Below are 21,078 nucleotides of genomic sequence, written 5' to 3' on the forward strand. Positions count from 1 at the left end.
TCTATATATCTAAAAGGTATACCCTATACAATTACACAACCAAGAAATTAGTGGTAGAGGTGGTAGTGGTAAATAAATCAATGGTCAAGACAGGTCAGGTCCAAAGACAGGTACAGAATGAGGTCTCTAAGTGGTATCTCTTTAAATTCATTATATATTATATTACTGAATGGATAGGTGCATGAGAATCTGATCATTCATCTCATCTGACCATATGATAAAAATAAGCAGTACTGAGAAAGCTAGCAGGCAAGCTTCTCTCAGATTTGTGCAGATCCTGGAAGTCATAAAACAATAAAACACTTCCAAGACAATACAGAAAACTTCTCAGCAGACACTGTGTCTTTTGCTGCACTGAAACTGCAAGATAATATCTTTTTTTATGGCCCAGCCATAAAGTAATTTAATTTCGGCTATTATTCTGAAGTTTTACAAGTTAACCTTCTGAATTTCAGTGTCCATTGTTAACATATATACAGTACATTTAAACAGTTACAATAGTGCATATACATATCTGTTCTTTTCCAGTAGGGTACATTGTGGTTAGATTTTTAAGCTCAGTACTTTACAAACCCTATTTAACACTCACTTCTGTACCAGCAGTTTGATATACACATAACATACAGTTCTAATACAGTTGTAACACAAGCATTTTATACAAATTCACCAGTGAAATATAATTATTTATAAAATTCCATATAGCTGGGCTGGCAGTATCCCCCTTTGTCATACATATGTACAGGGAATGTGAGCCTGCTGCAAAGAGATGGAAGGTAGAAAGAATGAATGGAAAATATTTTACATAAAGCTGTAGTAAATTCATGAAACATCTGCATATTAGGAAACAGTGCAACAGAGGTTTGAACAAAATGAAAGTTTGAAGAGATAGTATTAGAATTGGTAACACATATATTGAAGAGCATTAAAGAGGAGAGAAGGAGGTGGGGTGAGATTACACTGTGGATACAGAATTTCTGAGATTATTGAGGATAACTGTATAATCACACAGGTTGTTTTAGGAACCATTATCAACATGCCAGAGAAATAGCCAAATAAGGGCACGAGGCAGCAGTACAGTTCAACAAGTTTAATACTAAGAAATTCCAGCCAACATAGCACGGTCAAGCACATAAGCACATAAATGCTAAAAATCCCCAGAGCATTTTCGTAAAATCTTCATTAGATGTATGCAACCCCATATACTAAGAACAATTACATATATACGCTATACGTGATACAGCCTCTTTCCGATTTTTTGTGTTAGAAGTGGTTCCCAAGGACATTAGAGGTGGTCATTGGGAAGCAAAATTAGAGTATAGAGAGTTATTTTGGCAAATCTTTCTTGAAGCTGGTTTGAATGAGGCTATATTTATTGTTCCAGTATTAAAACTTAGAGCTGCAAAGCTTTAATTTGCTTGTTTGACTACAAGAGGGCTTTATTATTATTTTGCAATGTATGATAGCTTGACTCTTTCATTAGTTTTGTGTTGGATGTGTATTTTAACAATATTTAATAGCATGTAAATTAAGTGAGTTTGCTTCAATATTTTAATATTTTATTATTTTTAATATATATATATATATATATATATATATATATATATATTTAATGGCATATTTATATGTTTTAATCATATATTTTGCACAGCTCATTATTCATATATTGTTTTAAGTCCTGACCACAGCTTTGAAGTGTAGGTTTGAATTGATTGGTTAGTTTTAATTGTTTAGCGGGGTGACCCAGTATTGTGGATTGTGGGACTGATCTTTGGTTGCCAATAAAGAGAGAGGGCTGGATTTATGAAAACTTGCATGGAGTGCAAGAAGAGTGTAGGAGCTCACGCTGGTAATATGTCTGCTGTGCGATCCAGGTGCAGCCAGCAGGGGTGTGCACGAGAGCTGCTAAAGCTACTCTTGCACGGACAGCATCATGATATGCAAATCACCTCATTTCCTGGTGAAAGCCATGCAAATGAGGCAAATTTGTGATCCAGGAAACACTAACCTGTCCGTGGAAGATTAGTGTTAGCTGCAGAAAAGTACTCCGTTGGTAACGGAGTACCATTCTGCAAATAGCTAAACGGAGCTATGACAGCTCCAAATAAAGGATGTATACAGTTGAGGAAGCATGCCAATGACCAAATATAAGGCCACTGGCATTTATAAATATTTAAAAATATAAAAATGTAACTTTTTTCCCCCCAATCTCCGATGTTTAAGCATAGCGCAGCACCGCGCAAACATGAGGCGCTTATAAAAACAAGAAAATAATTTACAAAAAAGCCAAAAATAGGCATTTTCACAAAAAGCTTATTCTTCCATGCAGGTGAATGGCAGGCTAAAGACAACATGGCCATTGAGTAGTGGTTGCTATGGGGGGGAAGCTCAGTGTGAGAGATGTAACCATGCATTAGTATGCAACCCTATGCAAATGAGGATAAGGATAGTGAATCCCAATTTTCCCCAGCATGTGAGCCATGTCCCAAGAGTGTAAGAGTAGGAGTACGTCAGTAGTAGAGTAGAATATAGGTGACATCATGAGGGGGTGTGTCAGGCTGTAAGCTATTTGGAGCACAGTGGCTTATGTTTGCTTTGAGTTGCTAAGGATTGCAATAGGCATGCCTACAGATGTCCTATTTGGAAACCTCAAGCCAATGGTGTACAATGTTAAAAGATAGGAAACTCCTTGCAAACATGCACACAGAGTGTGTGCACGTTTGCACTTGTTTGTGCGGTGCTTCCTCCCGGGCAGAAAGGCAAAAGGAAGGAAAAGAAGTAGTAGGAAGTTAACCACAGAGAACTAGCAGAGCTGCCAGGTGAAATATATCAGAATCAGCCAATTACACAGGCAGCAGACTAGCCCAGCCCAGCCCAGCACTTTAAACTCTGCAAACAGCACCCCCCCCTGTTTTTCCCAAGAAGTCTGCAACACTGCAGAATACAAAGAGGGAAAGCTTAAAAAGCTTAAGTCAGACAAAATGTTAGGGGCTGCTCTTGCTATCATAAACCAACATGTGCAAGGTGCTGAGGGTGGTGATGTTGTGAATACTGCTGAGCAACCCACAGTGAGGAGACATAGAAGAGTGTACAGACCAAGGGTAACATACCAGGGGCTACATGAGTTGGAGATAGTGGAGCGCTATAGGGTCGACAGAGACCTCCTACAGCAAATTGTTGAGCTGTGCCGGCCATGCCTCACACACAGAACCAGCAGAGGGGAACCCATCCCAGTGGATACCAAGGTATGTGTTGGCCTAAGAATACTAGCTATAGGTACCTTCCAAAGACCAACTGGTGATATGATGGGGATTTCACAGGCATCAGCATCCAGGGTACTCCACCAGTTCCTGGATGCCATGTCAGCACATGTCAGTGACCACATATATTTCCCCAGTTCCCGTGAGGCAATGGCCAGTGATATGCGTCTTTTTCACCAAATAGCAGAATACCCTGAGGTAGTGGGTGCAATAGACTGCACTCACATATGCATCAAAGCACCACACAGTGAATGGGGTAGGGTCTACATCAACCGCAATGGCTTCCCCTCCATCAACTGCCAGGTCATGTGCGATGCCCAGGGCATAATAATAAATGTGTGTGCTGGCTGCTCTGGAAGCTATCACAATTCCCACATCTGGCATCTGACACAGCTGTACTAGAGATTTGCAAGTGGGGACATCCCTGATGGTCACCTATTGGGGGATGCTGGATACGCACTGGAGCCGTGGCTGATGACACCCATCAGAAATGCACACACACCTGAACAAGAACTCCATAATGAGGCACACGCACAAACAAGAAACATAATTCAGCGTGTGTCTGGGATGCTCAGGTCATGGTTCCGGTGCCTGGAAACATCTGGTGGAGCCTTGCAGTACTCACCAACTACATGTACCCAAAATGTTATGGTATGTGCCATGCTACACAATATGATCCTGAGGGAAACAGCTGCAGCAGGAACAGCATGGGCCAGGGCCAAACAGCCCCCCCCCCCCACCATTGCCAAGGCCTGCACAGGCACAGAGTGACTCAGAGGAGGAACAACCTGAGCCTGCCCCAGTAGGCAGAAGGAGGTGTTCCCAGTATGCCCTGGCCTTGGCAAAGAGGCAACGCATAGCACATACACTGACTCAGTAGGAATCCTGGAAATGACACCTCTCTCTGACTTGCACATACAGTAAAAGTGATGCCTAACTTGACACTACCTGTTTTCAAACATGTATGGGGAGTGTACTATGTTCATCCAACATAGGCAGCCCTGCAGCACCACCTGAGACATGAGTGCCCTATTTTAAGCAATATAAAGCACTGCTAAGCACATTTTACCAGTATTGAGCATATTTAAATACAATTGCACGTAGCTGCGCACAGCGCTAACTAGTACAATGTCAGGCAACTTCAGGCACAGTCGGGCAATGTTGAACAACATTGGGCAATGTTGGGCAAAGTCGGACAAAGTCAAGCAAAGTCAGGTAAACACACTCACACCTGCATTACTGTTCCTTAACCAGTCAGGTCTGCCCAGCAGGAAAATAAAAAGCAATGACAGGGCTCAAACTCAGGATACTGTGCACTATAGTCACAGTACTGAACCACTAAGCCATGACAGAATTTCACTGGCACAGACACAACTTAAGTCACTTCCACATACCAGTTGGGGGGGGGGGGTCACATACCTAACAGTCACAGCCAGCATGACAATTGTAGACAAACGCAAACACAAATGCTGTATCATGCCCTCTGAAGAGGCATATGAGTAATCTCCCCCCAGACCTATGCAGACAAATAACAGCAGGCCAGGCAGTGTGATGTGGGTTGGGTAGGCTATGAAGTCACAAACTAATATGAGTGTAATTGGAAGCTAAGGTCTGTAGTACAGTGGTATGCCTCAAGCCAGTATGATAGGCAACAGTACAGACTGAAATGGAGTACCTGACATAGCAGTGCAGGCCTAGCAAATGTGTATAAGTGTCAGGTGTACCCCACATCCTATGTACACCCACAGTAACAATCAGGTGTGCCCTCCCAGTTAGAAATGTAGAAATAATAGCTGTCCCCTCTGTATGCAGAAATGTTGATAAGTCCACGCAAATTGACTCATGTAAGCCCTGCAGGCACATCGTGCTTCCTGTCGATGTACAACACAAAGGTGAGCCCTGAAGTAAAAACCAACTTGAATTTTCACACACATATATAGTATACATATATATATATATATATATATATATATATATATATATATATATATACCCATAGTGGGCATGCGCACGCAAACAAATTTAGCAAATGTCAGTCAACAACATACTGAAAGGTCTTAATGGGCATGCTCACACACTTAACAAATGAAGAAAATGTCAGTCAACAACATACTGAAAGGTCATACTGGGCGTTCTCACACACTTAAACAAATGAAGCAAATTTCAGTCAACAACATACTGAAAGGTCATACTGAGCATGCTCACACACTTAGGCCATGTCTGAGTACAGCAGTGAGCCACACATATCTGGCAGTTGCAATTCTTACTCCAGACACATGTCAATATTCACCAATCTTACCTTGCGCACACAGTGATATGAAAACAGACTCATATAATATATTGGACCCCTGTCATAATCAAGCTATGTAATACAAGTACTTACGTTGTTCAAAGAAAGTGAAAATCCAAAGAAGATCAATAAATCTCTGATCAGTATCATCAAGAAATAATGAGCACTCCTAACATTATCCAAGCCATGTTCTGGCAAAAATATTACCAAAGAGTCCATAGAGAACCATGAAGCTTTCTTTAGCTATTACATACATATTAATGTAAACTCATCTATGTTCTGAGTCAGTGCAAAATGTAAATGAATACATGTACATGACTGACATTGCCAACATCTTGTCAGACAGGTTCATACATATTTACCCCCCTCTCACTGACAAAAGGGCCCATTACCATACCTGGAGATTTTGAAAAGTCAGAAATCACATATACAATGGTTAAACAACTCAATCCAAACCTAAAAACATGGCATCTATGGGATGACTTGGTGTCTCTGGCTGTGTCATATGTGAACTCCAAAACAAACAGACTCTGCACCTGAACAGTCTGTTGAGACTCACCCTCTGTACAGGATACAAAACTGTTGAATGGGTTACAGCAACGTTTGGTAGACTCCACAAGTGTTGGTGCACAACAGACCATGGGAACTATTGTCTTATAAGCCTAAAAATCCTGATCTGTAAGGCCATGGAGTCCATCATTATGGAACTCATAAACAGAGTTATTGGGAGCCTACAAACACCCAACCCTACCCATTTTGGTTTGGTCAGGGGCGGATCATGGTCCATAAACCTGCTAGACAGTTTTCAAGGCAGTTACCCAGGACATACATCAATGAAATGAGCTCCACACAGCCTACATAGACCCTGAAAAGCCCTTTTCCAACATCCCACACACATGTCGTATCCACAAAATCAACAACCTGTGCATAAACACGTATGTCATCTGATGGATTGCCAACTGGGGCACAGATAGATCCCACAAGGTAAGAATTGTGGTCTCCCTGTTGGACTGTAAGCTGGTAACAACTGCTGTCTCCCATGGCTCAATCCTGGGACCCCTCCTGTCTGGTGTATACTTTTCAGAAATATAGTCAAACACATGAGGGTTATGGTTAGCAAAGTTTGTGGATTACTGCAAAAATGTTGTCATAATCGATGTTTGGGACAACAGAGACATCCTTAAAAAGGGTCTCAGTCAGACAGATGTGGTGTCAAAATGATGGCCTCGATCTACAGTCATACAAATACCACATAGGTGCCAACACCCTAAATATGTCGGTAATAATAAGGTATCTATGGACACATGTGGATAGTCATCTCTACTTTCAGAAACACATTCACAAAGTGGTTAGAAAATCATGCTATGTGTTCCCACAAATTGCCAAAGTTTTTGCATGTAGGTCAAAGGAGGTTCCCTGTACTCACCAGTCATCAGAGCCATCAGAGAGTACCACGACACACTTGCGATGAATCTGACTAGGCACCTTCAGCAACTGGAAAGAACATTGAAGTACCTCAACAAGAGGATTACTGGCCTCAAACAGTTGCCCCATGCAACAAGACTGAAGTAACTGAATCTGTACTCTGTTGCATACTGTCTACTCAGGCGATCTCTGCCCAACAGACAGGTCCGTGTCCAATGCAGAACTGATGTGCATGCTCTATCTGAAGTAAACCCAAGCTCACTGTGCCACATGCTCTAGGGATATAATTATCACAACAATAAATAGAACATGTTGGAGGGATACAATACTGGCTCACAGACTTCCCTTGCTTTGTAACAGTCTCCCAACCTACATTAAGCTGAGTCCCTCACTGACACTATTCCAGAAGAGCCCTGATGAGTGCATATGAAACTGAACTGTCACACCATGGATCACTTCATCAGCTCTACTACACAGAGGCATAGGGAACTAACCTCATGTGTAGTGATAGCTGCACACTCTGGCCATACTAATATATGCCTTCAGGCAGATAACCTATTACCTACCTATGTACCTATATATAAATGTAGGGGGAACACAGCATAATAAGCCAAAGATGGATAGGCAGAGATGTGTGTAAGAGGGTGACCATGACAGGGAGCCATCCAGGACTGTCCCACCCAGCACACATCCCAATGGCACAAAGGACATGAGGTGCACATCTCACCCACTGTACTTAATAGCCACCAGTATCTGTAAGCATTACTGTGTATGTGGTGCATGTGCTTGCTGTACAACATGACTGTACAATGAAGTACACATCTACTATCTGTAGACATGTACCTGTCACATAGGTCCATAGGTATGTAGAAGACTATCTTCACAAAGGCATATATTAGCCTAGGCAAGTTGTCCAGCTTTCACCACCCCATTGGTTAGTCTCCTAAGCCCTAGTTCTAAAAGTTAGTACCCTAAACTCCTTTCTAGTGAGGCTGCTGATGTGATGCCTGGCGTGGATTGTTTGTTTGTCCTACACTGAAGAAGGCAGTTCATGCCGAAACCGGTCTGTTAATAAAGGACTGATTTATTTTTCACATCTGGGTCTGCTCTTGCTGGTCTATTTTTGTTTTTTGTGTATATGGTTTGGACCGTGCATTCCCCCATGCATAGGACTTTGTTTGGTGTGGATTGTTTGTTTCCCATCCACTCATCAAGGTTCCTATTGAAGAGTGCCAGCAAGGGGCTCTGTCTGATGTACATTAGGACTCTGTTCCACAGTAAGGCAAGTGTCTTGGATAGTGCTCTATCCCACCAGCATGTTGTATTCATTGTTGTGATGAGGTTCATATCCCTGGAGTGTGTAATGTGACTTAATTTTGTTATCCTTAGATGGAGCATGTTCAACAGTTATGTGTTGGACATGGCTCTGTATGTTAGGCAGAGTGTGCCTCTGAGTAGGCAGTATGCAACATAGAACAGATTTAGTTTTACCAGTTGTGTTGCATAACACAACTGTTTGAGGCTGGTAATCCGCTTGGTGAGGTACCACTGTGGTCTCTCCAGCTGCTGGATATGCTTAGTCGAGTGCATCCAAAATGGTGCATTGTACTCAATGCTGGGTCTGATGACTTAAGAGTAGAGGGCCACTACTACCTCTTTTGATCCTGATGCAAACCCTTTGTTGATTAGGCGGGCCACATAGGATTTCCTAATCATTTTGGCAACATGGTTGTCAAAGGAAAAATGACTTCTACTTGTGTCTCCAGATCCCTTATTAACTTGTCAGTTTTTAGGGGGTAACACCTATGTGGTGGTTTGTGGGTACTTTGCTTTCCCCAAAGGGGGATTACAATGCATTCTTTCACACTGAGCTTGAGGCCATGATTTTGACACCACACATCTGTCTCATAGAGTCCCTTCTGGAGAATATTTGTGTCATCCAGGGAATCTGTTATGGCAAACACTTTTCAGTTCCCAGCAAACTTAGTCAACCACAACCCTCCTGTGTTGGCATGTACTTCTGAGAAGTCTATACCAAACAGGAGAGGCCCCAGGACTGACCCTGGGGGACACCAGTTTTTACCAGTTTAGAGTCTGACATGTAGCCGGTGACTCTTAATTTGTGGGATATATCTGTGAGCCAGTTTGCAATCCATCTTGTGATGTATGGATTTATGCCCAGGTTGGTAAGTTCATCTATGATACCTGAATGGAAAGTGATGTCAAAGGCCTTAGCGAGGTATAGGTAGTCTGTGTGGAGCGTCTTTCAATCATCTGTAGCCTGGGTAACTGTCTCAAAAAAATCCATTCAGTTCAGGAGGCGTGATCTGCATTTGACGAAGCCAGACTGGGTGTGCTCAACTGTGTGAAGGTTCCAATGTTTTTATTGTTGACTTCCATTATGATTGGTTTCATTGCCTTGCAGATAAGACTCATCAGGCTCATAGGGCAGGAATGCCAAGGGTCGTTTGTGGTCCCACCCCTGTGGAGTGGGAAGAACGTTACTGTGCAACATTCTATGGGTACATATCCTGTAGAGAGGATGTAGAGAGAGGTGTAGGTATCCTTGATGAATATGGATACATCCCCACCCTATGTGCTATGATCCAGGTTCTGATGCTGGAAGGTATGGAATGAGTAGTCTCCTGGTAGTGCTGCTGTGCTCTCTGGAGCCTTGAACTAGGTTTCTGTTACTGCACAGATATCAATATTCTCCATACTGAGAAGTGCCTCGAGTGTGTGCATTTGGAGGCTGAGACTTCTGGCAATGAGTAGCATTTAGCTCACTTTGTGGTTATTTGTGTTGGTTACAATGTTTGGTTTGTCCTGAGTAACCTGAAGTCAACGCCTCATTGGTTCGATACGACCATAAGCTAATTACCCTACATATCCACATTCTGCTCCTATCCCCCATTAAGGAAACCATGTTAAAAAATTTCTCCAAAGCCAACTTCATGCTTCTTAAGACATAAGTGGTGAACTTCATGACACACATGCAGATGGACAATACAGTTACAACTATTGAATCCTACACAATTGCACTTTATAAGCACTTACATGAGTGCATGAATCGTGCTATCCCAAACAGAACCAAGACGCTATCCTCCAAAAAAAGGAAGCCAATCTGGTGGTCCCCTGCAATAAAAAAAACTGTACAACAGAAGGAAGAAACTGTTGCATGAGAGAGTAAAATCCCATGAGTGGAGGAGCTCCCTGGTCAGCCTCAGTAAGAAGCTGCGACCCCTGATAAAATCCTTCAAAGCTAGTTACAAAAACAAAATTGCCACTGATTCTAAAGACAACCACAAAGCATTCTATAGCTATGTCAAGAATCTCAATGGCAACATTCAGATCTGCTCTGAGTTACAGCACGATGGCACTAAATATACAGACCCAACTGATATTGCCAACATCCTGGCAGATAGGTTAAGTGCTAACTTTACCCCCCTCTCACCCATTAAAGAGCCCATCTCTATAATGGAAGAATGCAAAGTTCCTGTAATCACGGCTGCAGAGGTAAAAACCACACTCTCCAAAGCCAGGAACACAGCTTCCATGGGACCAGACAACATCCCTGGCTGCGTACTACACGAACTACAGAACAAACTGGCACCACACCTAAGTGCCATGTTCATTCATAGCCTCACCTCAGGCTTTGTGCCTGCTGAATGGTGCATAGCGATGGTTATCTCACTACACAAGGGGGGAGCCACCATGGACCCTGGGAACTAGCGCCCCATTAGCATGATGAGTCTGGTCTGCAAGGCCATGGAACATATCATCATGGAACTTATAAACAAAGACATTGGTAATCTCCAAACTCTGGACCCCAACCAGTTTGGGATTGTAAAAGGCAGATCATGTCTCCTAAACCTGATAGACTTCTTTGAAGCAAAGTTGTAGACAAGGGTAAGGTGGTTCACACAGCCTATCTATATCTTGCAAGGCTTTCAACATCATCCCCCACTCTGGAATTATAGATAAACTCACTAAACTAGGTATAAATCCCTATGCCAGAAGATGGGTTGCAAACTGGCTTACTGACAGAACCCACACTGTGAAAGTAGCATACTCCAAATCCGACTTCAGACCAGTGACAAATGGAGTACCACAGGGTTCAGTCCTGGGTCCTGTCCTGTTTGGTATTTACTTCTCTGAAGAACAGGCTAACACAGAAGGTTTTTGGCTAATGTAGTTCGCAGAATGCTGCAAACTAGGAGCCATAATCCAAATTACTAATGATGTGGACATCCTACAAAAGGGCCTCACTGAGACAAATGCCTAGTGTCAAAGCCATGGCCTCAAGCTCAATGCCAAAAAGTGCATTGTCATCCCCTTAGTAAAAACTCTGTACCCATTAACTACAACATAGGTGGTAGTATACTTAACACCAAAAGTGTGATAAGAGACCTTGGGACACAGGTGGACAGTAGTCTCTCCTTTGATAATCACATCACCACAGTAGTCAGGAAATCCTTCTACATGGCACACCTCATGACAAAAGGTTCCTCATGCAGAAAAATAGAGGTCATTGTTCCTCTCTACTCATCACTCATTAGCTCCATTGTAGAGTACAATGCCCCATTTGGTATGTACCTCACAAGACATCTACAACAACTGGAAAGGCCGAAGAAATGCCTCACAAAGAGGATTACCAGCCTCAAACACATGCCCTACACAGACCGTCTCAAAAAACTACAGCTTTACTCCGTCGCATATCGCCTACTCAGAGGTGATCTCTGCCTAACATACAAAGCTATGTCAAACCCAGAGATGATGGACATGCTCCACTTAATGAAATCCCAATCCCTCCGAGCTCCACGCTCTAGGGACCTAAACATTGTCACCACAAAAAACAGAACATGCCAGAGGGATAAATTCCTGTCCCAGAGACTTCACATACTCTGGAATAAACTACCTATCTATATCAAACATAGCTCCTCATTAGCACTCTTCAAGAAAAATCTTGATGATTGGATGGGAAATTCACCCCGGGGATCACTTCTGTGTCTCTGCTTGCCAGTGGCACAGGAAAATAAATTTCTTTGGTGGCAAATGCCAGGGTACCTTTTTGGCTGGGCTTGTATAGGCCCCAGGGCCGATAGCCTAGTACCTACCTATGAACCTATGAACCTTTGAGTCTTGCCTAAAAAAGGTAATATGGGGACAGCAAGAGACTTTCCAGTACTCAGAAGCATAGGGGCAACAGGTGCAAACCATCTCTAGCGAAGCAACGAGGCTTGTCTATCATGTCATCACAGGCAGACAGAGACTGGATCCCCTTTGAATGACACCAGAAGCTCAGCCAATTGTTGAAGTTTATCACCTTTCTGTTATATTGCAGTATCATGTAGGTGAAGGTAAGATGCTACTCAAGGTCAGGGTCATACCAGCCTGGGCTACATGATCATAGAGCTACTATATATCTCTTGTCATGTTGTCCTGGGAGGTATGTCTCAGCTCATTCACAATGACATGTACAAAGAACATGTCATATATGTACCTGTTCTGGAGTGATGTAAGTGCTTATGTTATGTGGTGGATCATAGCACCTGACAAACAACTGACAGTAACCTTCCCCTTGTTCAGCTGAGTGAGTGGAACATCTGTGTCACTGACTATGGAGTCACCTATTACTAATGTGTTGGGTATATTGTTTTGCCTTAGGGCCTGTTGTGAAGCACACTGCTTTGGTGTCTTATGTGTTTTCTGGTGTGTGCTTGGAGGTGCATGTTGCTTGCTTGTCTGCTTAGGAGGACACTCTTTTTCAGATTAATATTTGTATTCTCTGAGTATGGTAATGTGTATTTATGTGTGTGTTTTGCTGTTGCTTATATTGTAGGTCTATGTGAGACTTTTGATGTTGTGGTTGTATGACCCTACTCCTCTTGACTGTATTGTCCAGTATTGGGTTGACAGAGCTTGGCCACCGGTTTGACCCTGTGTGTGCCAGCATGTGGTGCATAAACCCATATATGATATGGTCATGACCTATGCATACAATACACTCACAATACACCTAGTATGATAAGCCTGCTGAGGTTAGCAAATGTGAAAAAAACCTTTGGGCAAACTGTCAGCAAGCAATGTCTGTACTGCACCCTGTAACTCCATATTGCTTGCTGAAGTGTAAAGACATACTTAGTTTGGATTAAGAACCCCCTCCCTGGGGAGAAAGCAACCTTTTTGGAGACTACTCACACCCCTTAAAAGTGGTATCCTCATCTTTATCAAGTCTGATAATGTCACCATCCTACAAATATACCTGTGAAAAAATGAAAGTGTGTGTGTCTCCCTGGGGAGGAGCAACCTTTTTGGAGACTACTCATACCCCTTAAAAGTGGTATACTCATCTTTGTCAAGTCTGATGATGTCACCATCCTACAAATATACCTGTGGAAAGGTGAAATCCCAGTAATGTGTATAGCGCATTACGTGAATGCATACTGCTGTGGTACCATAATGTAGTTAGGAAGGAGCTTGAATCTTGCACTTGCTGACTGTGTGTGACACTGTTGGTCAATGCAGAGTGGGTTTTAGCTTTTCTAGTGCATGACATATCACAATGACAACTGTATGCACATTACACATGTAAGGTAGCTGTGGGGCAAAGCCATATACATACATGTGACCTCAATTATTTCATAGGTGGGTACTCTGCTTTCTCCATGAAAGCATCTGTTATCTTTTGCCAGAGCGTGCTGGAGATTTCCAGACCTTAGGTCACTTCTGTATACCTGGGCTACGTCTTCCATTTCACATCCACTCATCATGGTTTCTATTGAAGAGTGTGAGTGAGGGTTTATGCTTGAGGTAAAAAGAAACTACTGGTGATGCAAAGGTAAAATCACCAAACAGCTTTAATAAAACAAAACAAAATAACAGCTACACTTGAACTGACTTAGCACTTTCACCCAACTAGGGCATCTTCAGAATCAGTTAATGAAATGTTAACAAACCTTTATAAATGAAATTCAAATAACATTATAACCAATGAGCATTAAAATACAATAAAATTATTGTCAATTGTTCTGAGAATTATCTCTTGCTGGTGCAACAAAATTTCGCTTGTGACAAGCTTAGCCACTGCAGTGATCCCTGGGCTATGTCTTCTGTTTCATATCCACTCATCACGGTTTCTATTGAAGAGTGTCAGTGAGGGTTTATGCTTGAGGTATATTTGAATCCTGTTCCAAAGCAAGCAAAGTCTGGCAAAGATGACTAATCATTATAAGTGTGCAACAACCTCTGTGGATCTGCATGCAAACCCTTTATTGCTTATGTGCTCCACAGAGGGATTTCCAAAACCCTTTGGTAATGTGATTATCAAAGGAGAGAGGACTAAACGCATGGCTATATGTATACATTAGTACCTGTTCCACATTTTGGGGGCTACTACCTATGTGGTACTCTGGGGACACTTTGTTTTCTAAAAGTAGATAACTATGCTTTCTTTGGCTTATAACTTTACAGCATGAGTTTGACACCAGGTATCTGTCTCTATGATACCCTTTTGGAGGATGTGTGTGTCATGTGGAGAATAAAGTATAGCCCACAGTATGCATTTTCATCAAATGTGGGCAGACATATTCCTACTGTGTTTGCTTGTACCTAAGAAAGCTATATGCCAAACAGGAGTGGTCCCAGGACTGAGTGCAGATGAATACCACTTGCTACTGGCATAGAATTGTACATGGAGGCTGCAAATGTTACTGTGTGTCCTACATCTGTGTGTCAGTTGTCAATCCATCATCTAACAATCGTTTATGGTCAGTCTGTTGAGGATATGTGTAATACCAGAATGTGGGATAGGTATGAATTTCTGGTGAGCTATAGCTTGGCTGTGTGGACCTCCCCTCCCTCACCTATAGCCTTGTTAACTGGCTTGAAGTCTACTAGGTGTAGGAGCCATGATCTGGCCTTTAGAGAACCTAAGTGGGTATGGTGCAGTGTTTGCAGGTTCATAATGTCTCTGTTAATGAGCTCCATAATGCTGTGCTCCATAGCCTTCCAGATAACATTTGTCTGGCTTATAGGGTGAGAGTTTGCAGGATCTGTTGTAGTTCTACCCTTAATCAATTTATGTTAACATTTGCACTGGGTGTGACAAGGGTGGACAGGATTAGGAATAATTATATTAGAAGGTCATCCCAGGTTTGAAGGTTAGTAGACCAAGCAAGATAGGCAGGATTAAGTTGGTTTGTACATGTGCTGAGGAGGGATGCAGAGTATATTGTGAAATAGATGCTAAGGATGAAGCCGCCAGGTAACAGGAAAAGAGGAATGCCTAAGATGTGGTTTATGGCTGTGGTGAGAGAGAACATGCAGGTGGATGGTGTGACAGCGCAAGATGCAGAGGGCAAGAAGAAATGGAAACAGATGATCTACTGTGGCGACCCCTAATGGGCGCATCCAAAAGGAGAAGAAAAAGTTGTAGCTCAACCCTTGTAAACTGTGAACACCATTACCGTGCTTCATTCCACAAGTATGTAAAGTATATAGAGGCTGCATCTGGACAGAGTGTTTAGGTGAGTGGTGACTTCATATGTCAGCTTGTGTATGACACAGCCAGGGACACTGTCCAGTACCATTGCCACTGTGGTTTGGACTTTGGTAAAGAGATGTTTTAACTAGTATGTCTGTGAATCATCAGGTTATACATTCTTCAGGTCTGGAAATGTGGCCCTTGTGTAACGACAGGCTGGTAAAATCCACATTCAAACTGTCTGACAAGAAATTGGTAATGTCAGTCAGATAAGTGCACTTTGAGACCATTTACATTAACTGTGACCCGATATGAGATTTTCCCTGTAGATTATAAACAACACTAAAGAAAGCTTTAGTGTTGTCTTTGGAATTCTTGCCATTTTGTATTTTGAAGCTTGCCTTGTATGTTTAATGAGGGCTTGTATTTTCCCAATGATACTGACCAGAGAGGTTATCCCTTCTTGGTATGTAACTCTTTTTTGGTACAACTTCACACCTTCTATTATATATTTAGTTTATGGCAGGGGTCCATGAGACTAATGCACTTTTACTGTATAAGTGAGAATTTCTTGTGTTTGTGATAGCATGGCCCATGCAACCCTGTAGGTGAACAGTGTGCATTACTAAAGTATTATACAGCTGGGACAGTGTTAACCTTAGTAATGCAAACCAAAGACAGATAGCAACAACAGCATCACCCACAGCACAGTGTCAACCCATGTCATACACACACATGTGTACTCAAGTTACAAAATGTGTGTAGTACAATGCGTACTGGCCACCAATAGAAACTATGGAGTGCTAACACTGGCCAATACAGGGGCATGTCACTATGCCCATGTGTCCAATATGCATGTACATGCCGACAGTGCACCTCCACCATGTTCACAAATGGACACCTGTAAACATGTTTTGCACACACCCCACACTTACTGTCCACTGTATAACGCATGCTGACACAACTACACACATCAGCCAAGTGACACATGGGCAAACAAAACACAGTTGGAATAAACACTGGTGAAAACAATACAACATTGCTAATTACAGCTTTAATGCATCATGCCTGCTCAGCTACACCTTCAAGGATATCATTAAACTTTACTGCTGACAACATGCTACACATCCAACCATTGCTATACTTTATTAAAATCACCCTGTGCATCAGCACCATGTTAGCTTGTTCCTGCATCAATGTTACAGATGATAGGAGGTGGCACAGGTTTCATCATATGCACAGGGTGTGTTGTTGGTTTGCCAGATCACTACACTGAGCCATACAATCAACATGTGTGTGAGTGTGTGTGTGAGGGCCATGAGTACTGTTATGGGCCAATGTTGATGTCATGTGTGCAGGTATGTGTTTGCCCTAGGTTTCTGGTTTATGTGTGTGTGTCTGCATGCACACAGTTCCACCATGTGGCTGCCATATACGGGGATTTGTGAGACAGCTACTGTCAGTACTTACACAACCTTAATCTTGAGAAATGCAATCTGTGATGAATACATGGACCACACAAAACAGTGGATGCAAGCAATGTGGACATACACCATACTTTGCTGTACAGGCCCAGAGCTTCAGTTAATACTACAGTACACACAGGATTTGCATTCAACATCAGTACCAATCAATAATCATAGATATAGTGCTTTAGCCTCCAATGACACACCCTAGTTAAAACCAAGGGACTTAATCACACTGTATGCAATAGCACTTGTTCTGCCTAGCAACAGAATACACAGCTTTTGCTAGGATCAAAGCAAGGACCCATAATACCATAACATAAACAGTTTCCCACTAAGCTATCCCACAGATATATATCTTTGACATATTCACAAATATATTGACCATCACAGTCAGTCAACAGTACAGAGAATCTATTGCAACAAGTAGATGTATGTATGAGTATATATAAATAAATAAAAAATATATATATATATATATATATATATATATATATATATATATATATATGTATGTATATATACACATACATTTGTCTATATATACATATATATGTAGGCACATATACATTTCACTTTTCATAGTGAGAATATCAATTATACAAAGGATGTAAGGTGTACAGTAATGTAATAAAATTGCACAGTCTTGGGATTAATGCATTGAAGGTGTTCACAGCCCATGTAGCTTTATCAGGCCTTACTGGCTTCAACATTGCAAACTGAACAAACCAACCACAGTGTTTAACCACCACATGTCATATACCAGCACTGTATGCTGTCCTGTTTGTTACACACTAAAACCTACATGCAAATATGCGCATACTAACCTTCACCAACATATATATCTCCCCCCTTTGCAAACAGTTGCAATATGTCCCCTGCTCTATGCACATATACAGATGTGAATATATATGACACATATATATTTGTCCGTATATATGTGGCATACACACACACACACGGTCCACACTGTTGTAAGTCCCTGGACCTCACAGCTGAACTGTTGGGCCTTGCTGCAACACAAACAGGTTTCACATATGAACACAGACTAACATTAGGGGGGTATATATATGGCAAAAGATGCTAGATAAGCATACTAGACTGCTACAACAGTTGCTATTGCTAAGCTACACTTTAATATGACTATCATGCATGTGTTGTTCTGTCACACCCATGTTTATATAATGTCAGCTCTAATCCCCCCAACAGTCATTGGCCACACTACTGCACAGAATACAGATAACATGGATCAGATCTTTGACATTTAATGCTGAGCTACACATTTCACAGGTATGTCCCACTGCCCACAGGTACACACATTATTGTCTATAGCAGTAGTTAAGCAGAACATCTGTGCATAATGAAGTACTGCTGCCACATATGAATGTTTAACGAAACACTGAAAGCACTCAAAAATACCAAAAATTCCAAGGAAGGAGTGCAAGAAAGTCAAAAAAGAACTGCCAATAACTTCCGTAGCTCTTTATAAGCATGTTTAATGAAATAACATGAACATATGAATGTTTCCTATTATGTAGACTATTATTCAATAACATCTACTACATGCCAGTAAATACATATGTGTCACATACCCTTCCTTTGTATAATTTGATAATATTTATTTTTCATTCTCTCTCTCTCTCTCTGTCAGTCTCTGCAATAGCGTGATTGAGTTTGTTGGCAGAGATTGCAGCCCGCTTTTGTAGGAATTTACACATGAGCATGTGATGGCCTCTGCACCAATTAGTGGCCACCATTTGCTAATTGCATGCAGCCTGCTGTGTAGTAATTGCAATAATCACTGTCATAGCAACCCAGTACTATAAATTGCTGACTCATGTAGGTGTGGCCCTTTCAGCTTTCCAAGATGGAGATCATCCTTGTTTGGTGTGGACATCATTGTTTAAGACAGAAGGTTGGTATGGTTCTTATATCAGAAGCCAGGGGTGTAGCCAGAGATTTACATTTTGTACTCAGACCTAATGCTGCTGCTTCCAGTACCCACTTGTCAGTGTAGAAATGTACTCACCCCTCAAAATGCTACCCCAAGATACATGTAAAGATGTACTTTCTTTTCAACTGTTACAATTAACGCAAAAGAAACTGCACAAGGCTGGAAAATACGAAACCACAGACTAGCGTATCTTCCACTTTATTCAACGCTTTTGTAAAAAAACTTCTTCAGAACCAAAATAAATGTTACATCAAACATTCATTTAAATACTGCACACAATTAAAATCAATTAATCAATTGCATAGTGTAAAATCGTAATTAAAGAGCCCTTTACAAAAAACAAATTCTTCATTCATCATTATGCACTATAGAATGGGCATAATTGAATACATAACAATAACAAACATTATAAAACATATGCTTCACGATCTTTTAAGAAACATTTAATATTGATGGCTTCATTTAACCCAGGAAAATGATCCACCTGTAATTTAATTTGCCATCTAGTTTCTCTTTGAGCCAAAAAATTCCTGTAATCACCCCCCCTGTAATTAGGTTCACAGTGTTCCAGGATAGAAAACAACATTTTTTTAAAACCAATACATTCAACACTATGTCTATAAAATATTTGGTTTTTGTCCTTTTTTCTAATATTATGCATATGCTCCTTCATTCTAACATTTAATTTTCTAGTAGTCATACCAATATAAAATGATGAGCATTTGTCACACACTGCAATATAAACAACTCATTTTGTTTTACAACAGAAATTACCAGGGACCCCTATAGTGTTAGGTATGTGAGGAAGTTGAAAATAAGGACCTTCTAAAATAAACCTACAAAGAAAACAATCATGACATTTGTGCATACCCCTATTAATGTGCCCCTTCTTAATGCTACATGTGCTTCTATCTCTCCCCTTTTCAAACGCTCCTTTCAAACTATGTTCATTTCTATAAACAAACTTTGGTTTCCCCTTAATAGCTGCCATTAAATCAGCATTTCCTTCGAGGATCTTCCAATTATTGTTTATAATATTACGTATGCCTATATTGTCAACACTCATGTTCATACTGAAACATAAAATTTCAGTATACTTTCCAGTTTCCTTAACTTGGGGTGTTAGTCTATTTTTCAAAATGGGTGGATACAAAGTTGCACGTTGCTTAGAAATGTCATTAGCTGCTTCCCTTAACAAACTCTCACTGTACCTCCTCTCCAAAAAAATTGTATGATGAATTCAAGCTCATTAATAAATGTCTCATCAACACTCGTCATCCTGCTAGCTCGTATAAATTGGCTTTTGGGTATGTTATTCAGCGTTGAATAAAGTGGAAGTTATGCTAGTCTGTGGTTTCCTATTTTCCAGCCTTGAGCAGTTTCTTTTGATTTATTTTTTGTCCAGCTGCTTTGTCGACTTTTGATTATTGTTGTTACAATTAACTGCCATACAAAGCTAGTTATTAAGATGTATTCCTTTGGCACAAGAATTGTTTGTGAACTGCCATACTGTGAATATTAATTTACTCAGTTCTAAACAGTTTGTGCTTTTTTAGTGTTGACATTAGCACAAGCTGCTCAGAAAAACTGGACACATTTCAGTACTGTGAGTATGTTTACCTACATCCTTGGTAGACCCTGCACACACAGGTATATTCTACATTTGGGTAGGGGTGCAGAAGTACAGAGAGTGTAAGTAGTACTGTGTAGATTTTATCTTGCTGGAATTACAGGGTTGCTGTGTACATGTTAGTTTATCAAGGCAAGTAGTCCGTCTGCGTAACTCCCAACTGTGGACCTATCCACATGATAACCAGAGAATAGCCTGTTATTTTTTGTCTGTGCACCACACAGGTCTTTTCAGCAATAGAGCAATGGCATTCTTACAGTTGGTTGCTACTAGTACATGGCTACATCCATTTGTATTTCAGTGTTGTATTTCAACATATGGGTATGCTTCCGAAACTCTTCCAAAGCTATTTGCACAGTGTAACATCAGAAAGGCTAATATGCCTCTGTGTTTCTGCCTCTGCCAGACCTCTCAGCCAATCAGATACATATTTGAACAGACTCAGGGAAAAGTCAAGAAAAAGACAGGGACAATCTGGCACACCTTTAAAATATTAATGCCATTAAGTTGAAACATTGAGAGAATCAGAGCATATGAATTAATACACCTTTTCTGAAGTAAAATAAGTGTC

Source organism: Protopterus annectens, chromosome 4.part1 (assembly GCF_019279795.1).
Source record: "Protopterus annectens isolate FY-2018-M chromosome 4.part1, PAN1.0, whole genome shotgun sequence".
Lineage (NCBI taxonomy): Eukaryota > Metazoa > Chordata > Ceratodontiformes > Protopteridae > Protopterus > Protopterus annectens.